The sequence below is a fragment of the Falco punctatus genome, assembly GCF_963210335.1.
Source record: "Falco punctatus genome assembly, chromosome: 5".
Classification (NCBI taxonomy): Eukaryota; Metazoa; Chordata; class Aves; order Falconiformes; family Falconidae; genus Falco; species Falco punctatus.
The window spans coordinates 4,858,482-4,871,947 of record NC_137584.1 but is presented as its reverse complement, the minus strand read 5'-3'; the positions used below and the strand labels follow the sequence as shown (position 1 = coordinate 4,871,947).

The window sequence follows — 13,466 nt, the reverse complement described above, 5'->3', positions numbered from 1 at the left end:
AATTAGAGAAGCGGAAACAGAAGATGAATTACTCTACTCCTCTAAAAGCAAGTCTTACTTTTGCAAGTAATAGTGGACCTTTCATCTTAGCACTTAGAATTTGATCAGCTGAGAAAAAAACATTAATGTAATTCCACTCACTCACAGATAAACACCTCTGAAAAATAAGGACATCTCTCTTCCTTAAACAAATCTGACAAGCCTATAACTAAAAAATATTTGCGTAACACACAGTTCAGTATGGACACAGGAAAATAACTGGCATGAGTAATCAGAGTGTCTAATCCCAGCTATTTAGGCACCAAAATGCCTCGAAGAGCTGTGATGCATCAACTTAAAGCCAAATATGGTTCCCAAATATCTTTTAAACATGAATAAATTTATCAAGGAGCAACAGTTTGTTCCCATTAATTGCACAAATGCTGCAAACAGGTTAAAAAAAAAAAATCAATCTTTTTACACCATGTGATCAGAAGCAGCTTTTGCTGACACCAATTTAATTTATAACAGAATCAAGGCTAAAACTGAAAGGTTCACATTAGCCGTTAGTAATGCTACAGGAACTATCAGTGAAAAGCTAATGGAGTGAACAGAGCCTTAAAACAATATGAAGCTTTTTAACACAAACTTGAAAAAGCTGCTACTGTAAGGGCAGCGTCAGAGAGTGCTCACACATCCTTGCTAGAAACCCTCAGATAACTCTCAAGGATTCTTAAGGATGCTCCAAGGGAATTAAAGAAGCATATTTTATACATGCTGTGCTGTCTGGGTTGATGTCTCGCTTAACCAACAGGCCAAGTTTAATCTCCAAAAGGACTTCTACCTCTGCGCTCGACCAAACGGAAGGGAAAGAGATTAAAACTTGTTCGGTCTATGGCCAACGGAGACTTTCTAGCAGAAATGGAAGTCATCGATGAGGAGGTGATAAACTGCTCCAACCTTGCTTTGAGTGGAGTGGAACGGAGCGGCTGGGAGATTTTCAGAGCAGATTCTCCAAACAAGCTGTTAAGAGAAGCCGCTATCCAGAAGGCTCCTCCAGAAGGAGGAAAAAGGAAGCAGGGAAATCACAGTTAATGGGATCTGGCCACAGCTAGAAAACGGCTAGGTTTCCAAGTACATTACAAACAGTCCTGCGCTTCACCGCTGCACTAGTTCATTGCTGGATGAGAAAAATTTACACAGATTTAATGCCTTAAAAATCTCCATGGAAATTTAGATTAATCTGTTTAGAACAAATCTTGCCTCTCCTCTGGGATACCCTGTAGCTGCACACATGAAGAAGAGGAAATTGCCACCACTACACCATAACTTCTGCGATTTTCTGTAAGGGGAAGCTGTCAGGCTAGAGATTTATTTATTTTGAGGTTCTTTCATAAGTCCCATAACTGAACATTTGCAATACAGGGAGGTCACCACCCCACTCACCTTAGATATCACCACAGAGAATTATAAATTTTTCCCAAGTTTTCTGTGGGAGGGAATTGCTATCTGATCCTGTCAAGTAGGATAATTTTAGCTCAAACATAGAAGGTTACCTCGCTCCCAGAGCATCTCTCCTTGGCACAACTTCAGATTGAGAAACGTTATACAATTAGGGTACAGAATAAGGTCTTTGGAAGGAAATATAGTAATCTCACACCTGGAGGAAAGCAATCAAACCCCTGGCTACGGGTTGCATTGCTTTGAAAAGAGCAGCCTCAGCAGGAGGTTGAGCAACCTCAGCAGGAGGTCCGCAGTGGAGGAGCCTGAGGACCTCCTGCTCATCCTCCAACCGAGGTGGAGAAGAGACTTGGTTGCTTAAGGCAGCAATGGAAGAAAAATTACCATAGATGATACCCTCTACCTGTCCAAACTGAAGCTAAGCGCGGGACATGACCCACTATGTAAGAAATCCAAACTCATCCTTCCTCAGATCCCAAAGGAGGCAGCGTCACAGTACATACGAGGAGGGAAGATGCCAGCAGCAGAAAAAATTCTGGTCTAATCATAAGCTAGAGGAAGAGGCAGTAGGAGCAGAAGAATGGAAATGATAGGAGAAGCAAGATAAAGAATTACAGGGCTGATAGCATCTTACAGAGAACACACTTTTAGAAGAAGGGGAGGAAGTTGAGCAGCCGTGACAGGAGGGGAAGGAAGAGTAAAGCTGATTTTCCCGATAGTCAGGTCATGAACAGTTCCTGAAATCTGTCTAGTCAGGCTGGTTGTCCAACACAAAGATGCAAAAATCAACACATGCGGCACCTTCACAGCAGAAAAAGGAGATATTGGGGAGTGTGGCACTCTGCAGGGTAATTAAAAAAACTACAAGTCTTCTAAATGTCATAAATAGAGATGAAGCTATTGAGCTCTCAACTGATAACGAATGCAAACAGTTAACAGAGGAGTTATGCGGAATTGTCCACTAAGACAAAAATCTTAAAACTTTGGCTCCTCACACATAAATGTCTTTTTTCTTTTGGAAATCCCACAGCCACTGCTGGGAGATTAGCTTTATAAAGTGAGAATTTAACTGGAATTGCCGCTCTGGGTAACTACGGGAAATGTTGCTCACAGCAACAGAAAATGTAGGATAATTAGGTATTTTGGGGAAGAGGGGAAAGAAACTTACAGTAACTATGTAAACAGTATAAATAACAACGCTGTCCTTCTCTGGGACCTTTCCGAGGACCTTAGCGCAATCTACAGCCATTCCTTGTGAAAAGCTGCCATGCTACAGCCGCCGCTTATTGCACAATCCAGGTCCCAAACCTGGCTGTATTTCTCATCCTTATACTTTATCCCTCTGCTGATCCTCGCCCCGGACAGCAGCTGTAAGCTGAGGGGCCAGGACGCCATGTGGGTCTGTGCAGCGTGGGACCCCAGCCGGGACGCGGGGTGCTGCCAAGTGCTCCTTCAACATAATTAACGAGGGGTGGCCTGATCAAGAGAGAGAGAAGACAAAAGATTTCCACCAAGTGAGAAAACTCTCAAGCACAAGAAGTGAAGGTTCTCCCCATGCCGAACGTGCTCAGCGACACAGCCCGGCAGGGCAAGTGGGCTGGGAAGGCTAGCCAGCTTTCAGACAAAAGTGTAAAAAAGAAGCGGGAGAAGGAAAAAAAAAAAAAAAAAAAAAAAAAAAAAGGGAAGACAAGGTCAAGCACAGGGAGGCAGGCTCCAGCCAAACCTTTGAAAGCACCTCAGCGGACACCGCTGTGGAGTCTGGAGAAGATGCCGCTCAGCGGGGGAAAGGGTCAAGTTAAAATACAAACCCACATTTACATGCTCCCATGAGTTCCTTAACGGCAGCTGAGAATTTAATTAAATGCTTTGCCTCAGACTTGTTTGATTGCACATATTCTCCACCAATTTTCAGTTCCAGTTTCTGCCCCTGCTCTGATTTTTAATCATCGGGACAAAACACTAGTATTCAGATGCTGCCTTGCTAAGAAATCTGGAGTAACTGGAAGTTACATTAACAATATTTAAATACAGTCCACGTCTATTTAAAGGTTTGAACACATCTTGTTAGAACACTGCATAAATTAACCCAACCTAATTCTCCTGGATGCATCAAGATCTGAAAAGCCCCAAGTTTGATGTTCTCTCTTACCACCCACTTAAAGAAAACAAACCCAACACGCTGGGGGTTAGCTTAGGTTGCAAACAGTAACAAAATCAACATTCAACTGAATAAATGCAATTTACTGCCTGATGTAATGAAAATCATGCCACAACCAGTTCAAAACCAAAACAAGAAGAGGCTCTCCCCTGCCCTCTCCATGCACACACCCCACCACACACCCACCCATTTTTGCTGTGAATGACGCCCCAGCACAGCCTGCCCGCTTGGCATCCTGCATCGCTCCCTCCATCCCTCCCCACCGCCCGAAGCCATCCCTGGACAGAGCAAAGTGCGCGCTGCGCCCGCCAGGCTCCCCGTCCCCACCGCCCTGCTTGCGCTGGCGGCCAGACAAAGCAAACTCTGGTTGCATCACGGAGCAAACTCATTTTCCAGCAACCTCCCAGCCCGGAGTTTACCGCTACTGTAATCCGGTGCTGTCAACAACGCCGTCTTTGTTGCGCGCCTGTGTGTGCAGCTTGCTTGTTGGTTGGTTGCTTGTTGGGGTTTTTTTATTATTATTTATTTTAAGGAGAATTTTTTAAATGCGTAATCTGTTTTTGAGTGATTTCTCCTCCGTGCTGGCTCCACCCTGTACTATAAACGAGACATTACCTTATACAAGAATGAATCTGCTGCATTCCTCTGTCTAGCTGCCTCACAGCACATTTCCTACGCTTGCAGCAGCCCCGGCAGCGCACGCTCTCCCACCCCTTCCCCCCACCTTTTTTTCTTTTTTCTTTCCTTTTTTTTTTTTTTTTTTTTTTTTTCCTTTTCACTGCCTCGCTGTGTTTTTGTGTAAATGATCTCACATGACTCAACAAATCCATCTGCCTGGAGCAGGCCAAGTTTGGAGCCTTCCCAGGAGGGAGGAGAAGAATTGCTTTGTGGAAAGGACCTGGAGCTTTGCCCTTTCTCTGGCTCAAATTACCCGCCTGTCAGGCCTGACGGATTTGGCTAAAAATAAAAGGAAGCGGGCCGTGAAAAGGAGATGAATGAGCTCAGCAGTTCCTTAGATAACATGGGCCTGGTGTCGCCCAAAGATCCCAGAGCAGGAACTTCAGATGCCGGGCATGTAAGTGCGGTGCTGCAGCCTAGGTGAACTTGGCTGCTCAGGGACCAAAAAGAAAAAGGCACAAAAAAAGGGCAAACCCAACCATACGCTGTTGGAAATAAATGGATTAAAGACTTGCAGAATGGGAAAACTGCCTGCTGTAGGTTTGAGTTTGTAAAAGGGGAGATTTATGGCGTTTCCAGTGAGGAAAGGGGGCATGGGGGGTGTGGCGGGGGGACGCACGTGATGTCAGCCTCCCGCCCTGCCCAGGGAGCCTCAGCATCCTCCCTGCAAATGCCTGCCCAGCGCCCGCAGCGGGTATTAAGCACTTAGTTTGGCAATGTAATGACACACTGCAACAATCTGTAATGCGAGGCAGTCAGCAAAGCCCTGGCTCGCAAAGCTCTTTCTCCTAACCATTAACCATATGTTTGGCTCCGCTGCCGCCCAAGCGAGCGGGTGTTCCAGCGCACCATCTGGTTTCTATCCACACAAGCAACTGCAAAGCACAGAGTATTTCCCTCTGGAGCCGTGTCTTCCTCCCCGGCTCTCCCTCCCCACCCGGCCCCCCACTCCTCCACTCCCGTCTTCCTCCTTCACCCCCTTTCAGCAGCAGCCTCGCCTCCTCACCATGATGCTCAAAGAGCTGGGGACCGTGGCTGCCCCACCAAGGATGTGGTAGAAGAGCGGGGATTCTGTGTTGTGCTGCACCCCATGAGCTTGTGCACGTGCACACACACACACAGAGGGATCACAGCCCTCATCACCGATGCTTGGGGTACCACGTTAAAAAACAGGCGTGTTCTTGACCAGTGCAGGAACTGCTGCAGTTCCCATCGCATCTCACTCACGCACACATGCGCACAGGGAGCGTTCAGTTTGGATTACATCAACTCCATCCCAACACTGCAGAAGGACATCAAGAATGAACCTAACAACAGGAGGACAATTGGCACTGTTATCGCCGGCTCCCAAGTAGGGCTTTCTAGGCACATCGGGTGCTGTTTCCCCATCCCACCAAATTAAGAACATTCTGGGGAAAAAAGAAAAGAGACAAAAAAGGAGAAAAGAGAAAAAGAAAGAGGAATGGAATGAGAGAGAGGTGAAGAAAAAGGAATGAAAATATTTACTTTTCCTGTGATAACTAAACAAGCTCTTTGTGAAACTATAAAAAAAGCTTTCAAGTGTTATATTTTAGAAGAGCTTGTACCATATGTTTGCTTTATGATTTTATAAATTTTAACTACTATTTATGTTTGTAAAGCACTTCCATCCTTCTGTTTATTTCTGAAATCACCTATGGGAGATCAGCAGTAATTTTCCTCTCAGGTTGGCCAATTTAAGATTAATCATGACCTAATGCAAATATTCAGGGATGCAAGCAATAGGATATTCTACAAATCCCACACTTGCTCCTTTAAAATAAGTTTATACTCTGCAATGAGTCACACATACAGTGTTTATCCAAGTTACCAGTGCTACAAGGAAAAAAGCCCATTACATTTGCAAATACATACAAATCGCAGCTGTAAGCACCCAACTGCTTACACCAGGACTCGTTTCTATGACTGGATATTGATTTTTTAATAATGTGTCATTACACCAATGTTGATACAGCAACTATCTTCCTGGAGTATGCAATTTAATACTAAAAAGAAGCTGGCTCTAGGAAATATCAAATCCACACCCATTCATACGCTATTTAAACATCCTTCTTGGTCATGACTATAGCAAGGCAAAGCCACAATTGCATTTTTCCCACCTAGCACCCAACAAAGAAAATGCAAAGGATTCGCTAGTTAAAAACAGCTCAGTCTAAGGCAACTAGCTCTGCTGATCTGCTTCTTGATAAAATCCTGCAGAACCTCTCCAGCTGGTGCTGGAAAGCAAGAGGCTATGTTGAAAAGGGTGCATGTTTTTTGAATCTCCTCGTACGTCTGAGAAATCAGTACATGAAAAAACGCGCTGTAGGCCATTATCCTGGAATCATATACAAGCGGGGAAAACCTGTACGCCTGTGAAAAGCCTGATGACTTCACTGGGATTGCCTAAGAAGTTTGAGAGTAGGATATAGCCTCAATTACAAATGTGGAGTGCAATTAACACTGCAAACTCCCCATCCCCCCCCCCCCCCCCCCCCCCCCCCCAGTGGGGGAAATAATTAAAATTATTAAAAACATAAGAGATTTATTTTAGCTAGCAACTTACATTTCCTACAAAACAGGATCTAAACATGTAAAGTCCATTATTTTAAGAAAAGATTGTTGCAAACATATTAGTAGCATGCTTAAACATCACACATTAGGTTTCCTACAACCATGCAACAACAAACTGTCTTCATTCACACACAGAACACAACTAGCAGTAGTCCTCTAAAGCAATAAAGGTCTAGGTCTGGGTCTTTTAGCAGATAATGATCTATCTGCTCTGATCCAGAAATCTTTTAAAAGGGGTAGTTCAAGGGAAATATTCATAGATTCAGAGTTGTGGAGTCTGAAGGGACAGCTGATCATTTGACCTTCTTCCATAGAACCGGCATGGAGCTTCCCTACCTGCACTGACGCAGCTGTAAGAGGTTGAATTAGAGAATCTCTTAGGGTAAAAAAACCAACAAACCCAAAACCAAAAAAAAAAAAAAAAAAACCCAAATAAACAAAAGCTCAAAAAACCACACTCAAACATAAAAAAAAAAATCCCAAAACACAGCCTCGGATTCAATAGCTTGACTTAAGGAAGGAAGCTACCGCAGCCCCAGCCGTGTTGCCCTATGCAGCAATCGTCCGTGCTGTGGGAGCATTCACACTCTCTCGCCTGCTCTGAATTAATTTAACAGCCAGCCACTGGGTCTTGTTATACTGTGTCACTTTCCTCTACCCCTCAATCCCTTACAAAAGGCCACTGTCAGCCTGAAACCTAGACAGTTTTTAAAGCATAATAAAAAGTGGTGTCACATTATTACCTGAATCCACCAAGTCCTCCTGCCAACAATGATGTTTATGCAATCACATTTTTCTGTTTTTAAAAACTTCTCTCTTGCTTCATCGCTCTGTGTGAAAAACAACACAAAAGAAAAAAATTGATTAACTGCACACAATCATCTATTATTTGCATTACTTTCCAGGCAAATATTTAGGTCTTTTGTTTTCTGCCATGTGTCATAAAGGTATTAAACAAGAAAAAGTTTTTTCCCCAAAACTGCTTATTGACCAAATAGAAGTGAAAGAGAACAACTTAAAGGGGCAGCCAAGGTACCACAGTGCATCACTTGTAGGGCTGTGCAGAGGAACACAGGTCTCCTGCGCCTGCATCCTCTGTCTTCTCCCCAGGGCATCCTGCCTGGCAGCGCTGGGACCAGTGCCAAAGCAGAAATACAGGGGAAAAGAGAGCTGCTTAAGTTTCTTTCAGTTTTGACAGTAAATACATGCCACTAATAACCGCAGCAGCAATGTAAAAATAATACTTGCAAAATTACATTGACGGTAAATTACTTAATCGTACAATTTCCCTGAACTTTGTTCCTACAGCATTATTTAAGTAGTGACTCTGCTTAAAATTCTTGAAAGGATCTTTTGGTGTCTGTGTTTACTCCTCACCTCACATATTAGTAGCTTTATGCTTCAGTGTCGAATTCTCCTGCCAATACACCAACGAACCAAGATGTACACTTCATATAAGAAATTTCCACACTTAAAATAAGGAGAAAAAAGCCCACATGGTAGAAACCCAGCTGAAGATAAAACCTCAAAAAAATCCACCAGCCTCCCTGAGTGGCCAGAAGACACATCATAAGTAAAGAAAAAATGACACCAGATTTTCAGTACTGGAAATGCCGTTAATGTCAGTATTTTCACTGCCCTCTCTGAAAGCAAACAAAGCAAACCCTTTCACTTAAGAAGATGCAACTCAACCATCTGTATGTGATCCCATGCCTACCTCCACAAGGGCATATGAATTAAACACAACTACACTGCTTGGGGTGCAAGATACAGCTGTGATACCCATCCTGTGATTTCAGGGCTCAGGCATTTGGCATACTCTGTCCATCGTTGACACGGATGTCTGCCAGAAAGTTCTTCTTGCAAGGTTTTGGTTGCAGGGGTCTGATTTGAGCTATTCCCAAAGAAGTGGCTGGAAAGACTCAACAAATTCTGGCAACCACTGGAACCGAGATATTAAACCTAGGACTAGCCAGGTGACACAAAAAAGCAAAGAGCACGGTCTAGTCCAGGGCCGAGGAAGAGAGTTGGCCTTTGCCTCTGGCATCTGCTCCTGACCGGGCAGGGCCACCTCCCAAGCAAGGACAGGGATCAGCCCTCTCCCCTGCTCCAGGTGGTCTCCCTGCCACAGCCCTGGCAGCCTGGAGCCATCCACACTCAACACAGAGCAGCCAAGAGCTGGGCCAGGGCACAGCAGGAAAAAATAGGTCAAACCAAGAAACTTCACTTAACTGGGAGAGAAAATTGGAGGTAGGATGGGGAGAGAGTGACAACCTGGTTAGGAACAGAGGGCTCACGGTGGCTGTGCAGCTGCAGCACTGCCAAGGAATCATGTTCAAGCCTCTGCGATGCCAGTGGACGCTGTCTGCCGCTTGTTTGCCTCCTGTCTTTTTTCTTTGGTGGACCAAAGCTATACTGGCAAGACAGAACACTGATGAGCTGAAGCACTAAAAAGGGAGGGGAACGTGGTGGGCGAGCGCTGCCCACAGCGGCTCTCCTTGCCCTCTCCTGCTGCGCTCAGCACAGGGGACGTAACTGACCATGCACCAGGGCTGTGGGATAACAGCACAGGACAACTCTGACAGGTGTTGGCAGTGAAAATAGCAGCCACCCCGCCACTCCCTGCCACCCCTTCTCAGTGCTCAGGCAGATGAGCCGTGCCTTGGAGAGCTGCCATGCAGCTCTGATGCAGTGCCGCTCCAGTCATTTAAACCCGGCGTTTCCCAAGTGGCCATTAATGGCAAGTTCCTAACCAGCCTGAAACCCTGGCTCCTCTCAAGCAAAACTAATGAACACTCGCAGCAAAAGGGAATTGTATTTCCAGTACATGAAATACTACGACGTACGGAGACATCTCAGCAGCAAGGCTGTAAGATCCTTAAGATCTTTCGTCCTCTTGCTTTAACTCTCTTCCCATGAAGAAGTGACCACGCTTCCCGAATTCTTTGTCAAACCCTCAAGCCTGAGGCTGATAAACAGAGTAAGTCTGTGAGGAAATGGCAAACTTCTTCAGCAGGATTTGAAGTAGTATGCCATAAATAAAAGCGTGGAGTCAAACATGGAACAGCAGGGAAAAACCAAAACGCTGAAGAGGGCATTTGCCCAGGGTTTGCAGATACAGCTGGAGGCTTGGCACAAGGCAGAGGACTTGCAGAGAGAAAGGCGAGTGTGATACGTAACCAGAAGCTGTCCATGCATTCACAAGACTAAAAATTAGGTCTACAGAAATCCTTTTTATACCTCACTGAGCCGCACTCTGACCTCAGTTATAATACCGTAACATATTTGTGTACAAAATTAAAATTAACAGCAAATAGCTGGAACCACCCTAGATACTACACTGCCTTAGACATTCAGAGCATATAACAGAGCACAGGTCTACAGTTAACCAAATGCACAATGCAGGAAGACAGACCTTAAAGGTAAATAATTCAGGGCTTGAATTCTTTAAGGTAAATAATTTAGGGCTCTAATGAACTCGCTGACTGTAAATAGGGAGTTCCACTGCTAGGAACCCTCCAAACTGCCCTACATCCAATCCTCACAGGAGTGCAGAGCAGAAAACTGTCAGCAAAAACACGCCTCAAATATTCCTGGCTATAGCAGCAAGGACTCAGTCTAATACAAAAGGGGTCTCGGATAGGAAAAGGCAGCTTTGCAGACTGCTTCCAGTGCTCTGTACCGTGCCCAGGAGCTGCTGAAAAGGGGGTGCAATTACAGAAACACCACTTGGCAAGCAGTGAGGTGGTCTGTGAAGCAAGGTAGCTGACCCATGCCGTGTCCCGTGAAAGCATTGGAAAACCCTTCAAGGACAGCCAACACAGTTTGGTCCAGAGGTGCTAAAACCACACGTGACTCCGGGTGAAACTTTGCTAAATAAGAGAGCCCACAGATGAAAAGTAACCAGACAAACCTCCAACTCGTTCTCACTTCACAATCTCCCTTCCCTACCCTCTTGGGGAAAAATTGGCTAGGGTCAAGTGCTTTTATCAACACCTGGGAATTCCTGTGCATGCATCAAAAAGCATCTCAGCCGGACAAAATCCATCAACAAACCACAGTATCAATCCTCATCAGATCTTAAATTACCAGCAAGCCTCAGCCTTCCCAGCCTGCATCTTTTAGTTCCAAGGGGTCACTCACAAACAGAAACTACTCCTGACCAAGCAAGGAAACTGCATTAGAACAGAGATACGGTGAATCATCAGTTATACAATGTTGTCGCTGCTAAAAAAACTCCATGGATTTTTATGCTGTCTCACACATACATAAAAGTAGTATGTAAAAACATCCTGGAGTTGCCTCACACCCTCTTATGAGACCTACATGAAACCAGAGCATGGAAGAAAACCCCGCCTTTTGCCGCCAGACACGGGCACGTCAGCAGCAATAGCCAAGGCGCTGCAAGGCTGCTGACAAGCCTGGAAACACCGTATGGGAACATGCCCGTGGATCAGTAGTTGAAAACACAACTGCTGTTCTCACTCTGTGCCCAGTGGAGATGAGATCTCATCGCCAGCAGAGATCTGGGTCACCACCAGGAAGCTGGAGTTATCCCAGCATCATCTTCTAGGTAATGCTCCTGAAAGGGGAAAAAAAAATCTGCGGCAAGGTTGCATCTGACAAGATCCTAGGTGTAAAACAAAAACAACCACGAGTGGTTTCTTTGCTCCCTGCTGATACCATCTGACTGAAAAAAAAAAACAACCCCCCAAAAACAAACACCATATCCGTACCATGTGATATCTTGCATGCAAACTACTTTGCAGAAAGTGTTTGTTGTAAATGCAAGGTTCAGATTGCAGTGTCTCAAGAGCTGGCAAATGCATCTTGATTGCCAAAGTCTGCCTCTTAAATGCCAGGCTAAAGAGTATTTGTTTGTGTATCCAGTACTTCAAAATGAAAATCCAAATGTAGGGAAGGAGAAAGTGAGAAAAACAATGAAGTATCAATTTTAAACTTAAGACATTTGTGAAAAATACGTGTTCTGAGTCTCTGTGCAATCAAGTAGCTGACACCTATCCAGGCACAGGACTGAAAACTGAACCAGCTTTCCAATCTCTGCTAACCAAAGTTTTTGCAATCTTCCTGTACACCATTTCCCTGTTTACGTCTCATGGTACTGGAGTTAAACTTCTGGAGAAAAACAAACGGCGAACCTAGAAAGTGAAATGCAGTATTTTTTACAGCATAAGAGAGCATGCCGTTAGCAAGAATTCATAGCTGCACACATCCCAATCCCGTTCCTCAGTCCAACACCCACTCCTGAAATCCTGTACCAACCAGATTAGCCGATGTGCACATGCTTGCGCTCTTGCGGAAACAATAGTCTCTTTCAGTCCGTACAACCTTCTGAAGAACCAGGCGAAAACGTCATGGGAAAAGTTAGGAAATATCTGCAGAAAACAGTCCACAAGATGAAAGGCAGAACAAGCCTTTTAACTTGTACGAAGTACGTAACATGGAGGAGAAACGCATCGCCTCATTACCTAGCCCCTCTTCCAAAGGGCTTTTATTTTTTTCCCCAGGATGGAAAAGGGGACTGAAACAACTTTAGAAAATAAAATACTCTGGTGGTGGAACAGCTCCCCTGCAAACAGAGTGCTGCAGGCAAAATTCAGCTCAGGTAGCTGCGTGGCAGATCTGGGAGCTGATACCTGCTCTCCTCACACACCGGGATCTCCCGCTGACGGCGGGGATGCTGGCAGGCAGGATGAGTCCTCCTACCCCCCCCCCCCCCCCCCGGTGCACAGTGCTCCTCCCTTTTCTCCCCCCCGCAAACACTCTGCAGCTGTGGAGGGCATAGCACAATTCTTCTAATTAATCCAGCACAAGGTTTGAGCTGCCCCAGGGTTAAGCTAAACATTTTCTGTCTTCAACCACTATGGCAGAAGTAACTACAGAGAAAAACACTCTGCCATAAGGCTAGGAAATTGAGGACAGAAAAGAAGCTGCAACAGAGCCACCCTTGACCTCTCGAAATTTCGCCTCCAGAGGACTCAAAAATAAGGAACTGAATTTTTAATCAGCAGGGAAATGGGGCAGGGAGACTTGCTCTCAGTAATGTTATGGTTGGGAATATCACATAAAAGGTATTATGGAGTTGTACCATCCACCTTCTGTTCCAAACTGTAGGTCTCAAAAAAAACTCACCAGAAAAAAAATTCCCCCTGTTATCAGGACAGCACGAAGCGCTCAGAGACATTTAAAATGAATACAGTTCTACAAATCCTTGTTTCTCCTCTCACAAGGGGCTACGTAACTCCTGCAGCAAACAAACACTCCCCTATCAAAGCAGATTTTCTCTGCATGCACTCACGCTGCCTATTATTTTTTAATCGTCTGGTATGCCTCTTCCTACAGGATTGCTTATGTTAAGGGAAATACCGACTTTACCTGTGCAAAAAACACCAACTCCTGTTCTGTGCAAATGCCGTGAAGGTTAATAGCAGCAATCGTGGCTTGAACTCTGCCTGTGCCTTGCACTGAGCAGACCATATAACCACTGGCATCTTACCTCTTATGTCCGCTTCCCCTCAACTCACACTCACTCTCTGCAGGATTTTACTGAGCGGTTTCTCTAAACCCGATGGTACTT

The 13,466-nt window shown here is 45.1% G+C and overlaps 1 protein-coding gene across 8 annotated transcripts in view; it reads right to left on the bottom strand.

Moving 5' to 3' along the window:
• Nucleotides 1-13,466, bottom strand: part of BACH2 (BTB domain and CNC homolog 2) — a 202,695-nt gene that overhangs the window by 141,241 nt on the left and 47,988 nt on the right. For 6 of the 8 annotated variants that reach the window (XM_080389329.1, XM_080389328.1, XM_080389330.1 and 3 more), the window contains one exon: nt 7,612-7,698. The exons of 1 other annotated variant lie outside the window; for it this stretch is intronic. The gene's annotated coding sequence lies outside the window, so the exon portion shown is untranslated. Of the gene's footprint in view, nt 1-7,611; nt 8,235-13,466 lie in introns of those variants that run through there. One more of the 8 variants, XM_080389331.1, reaches the window with a different exon arrangement.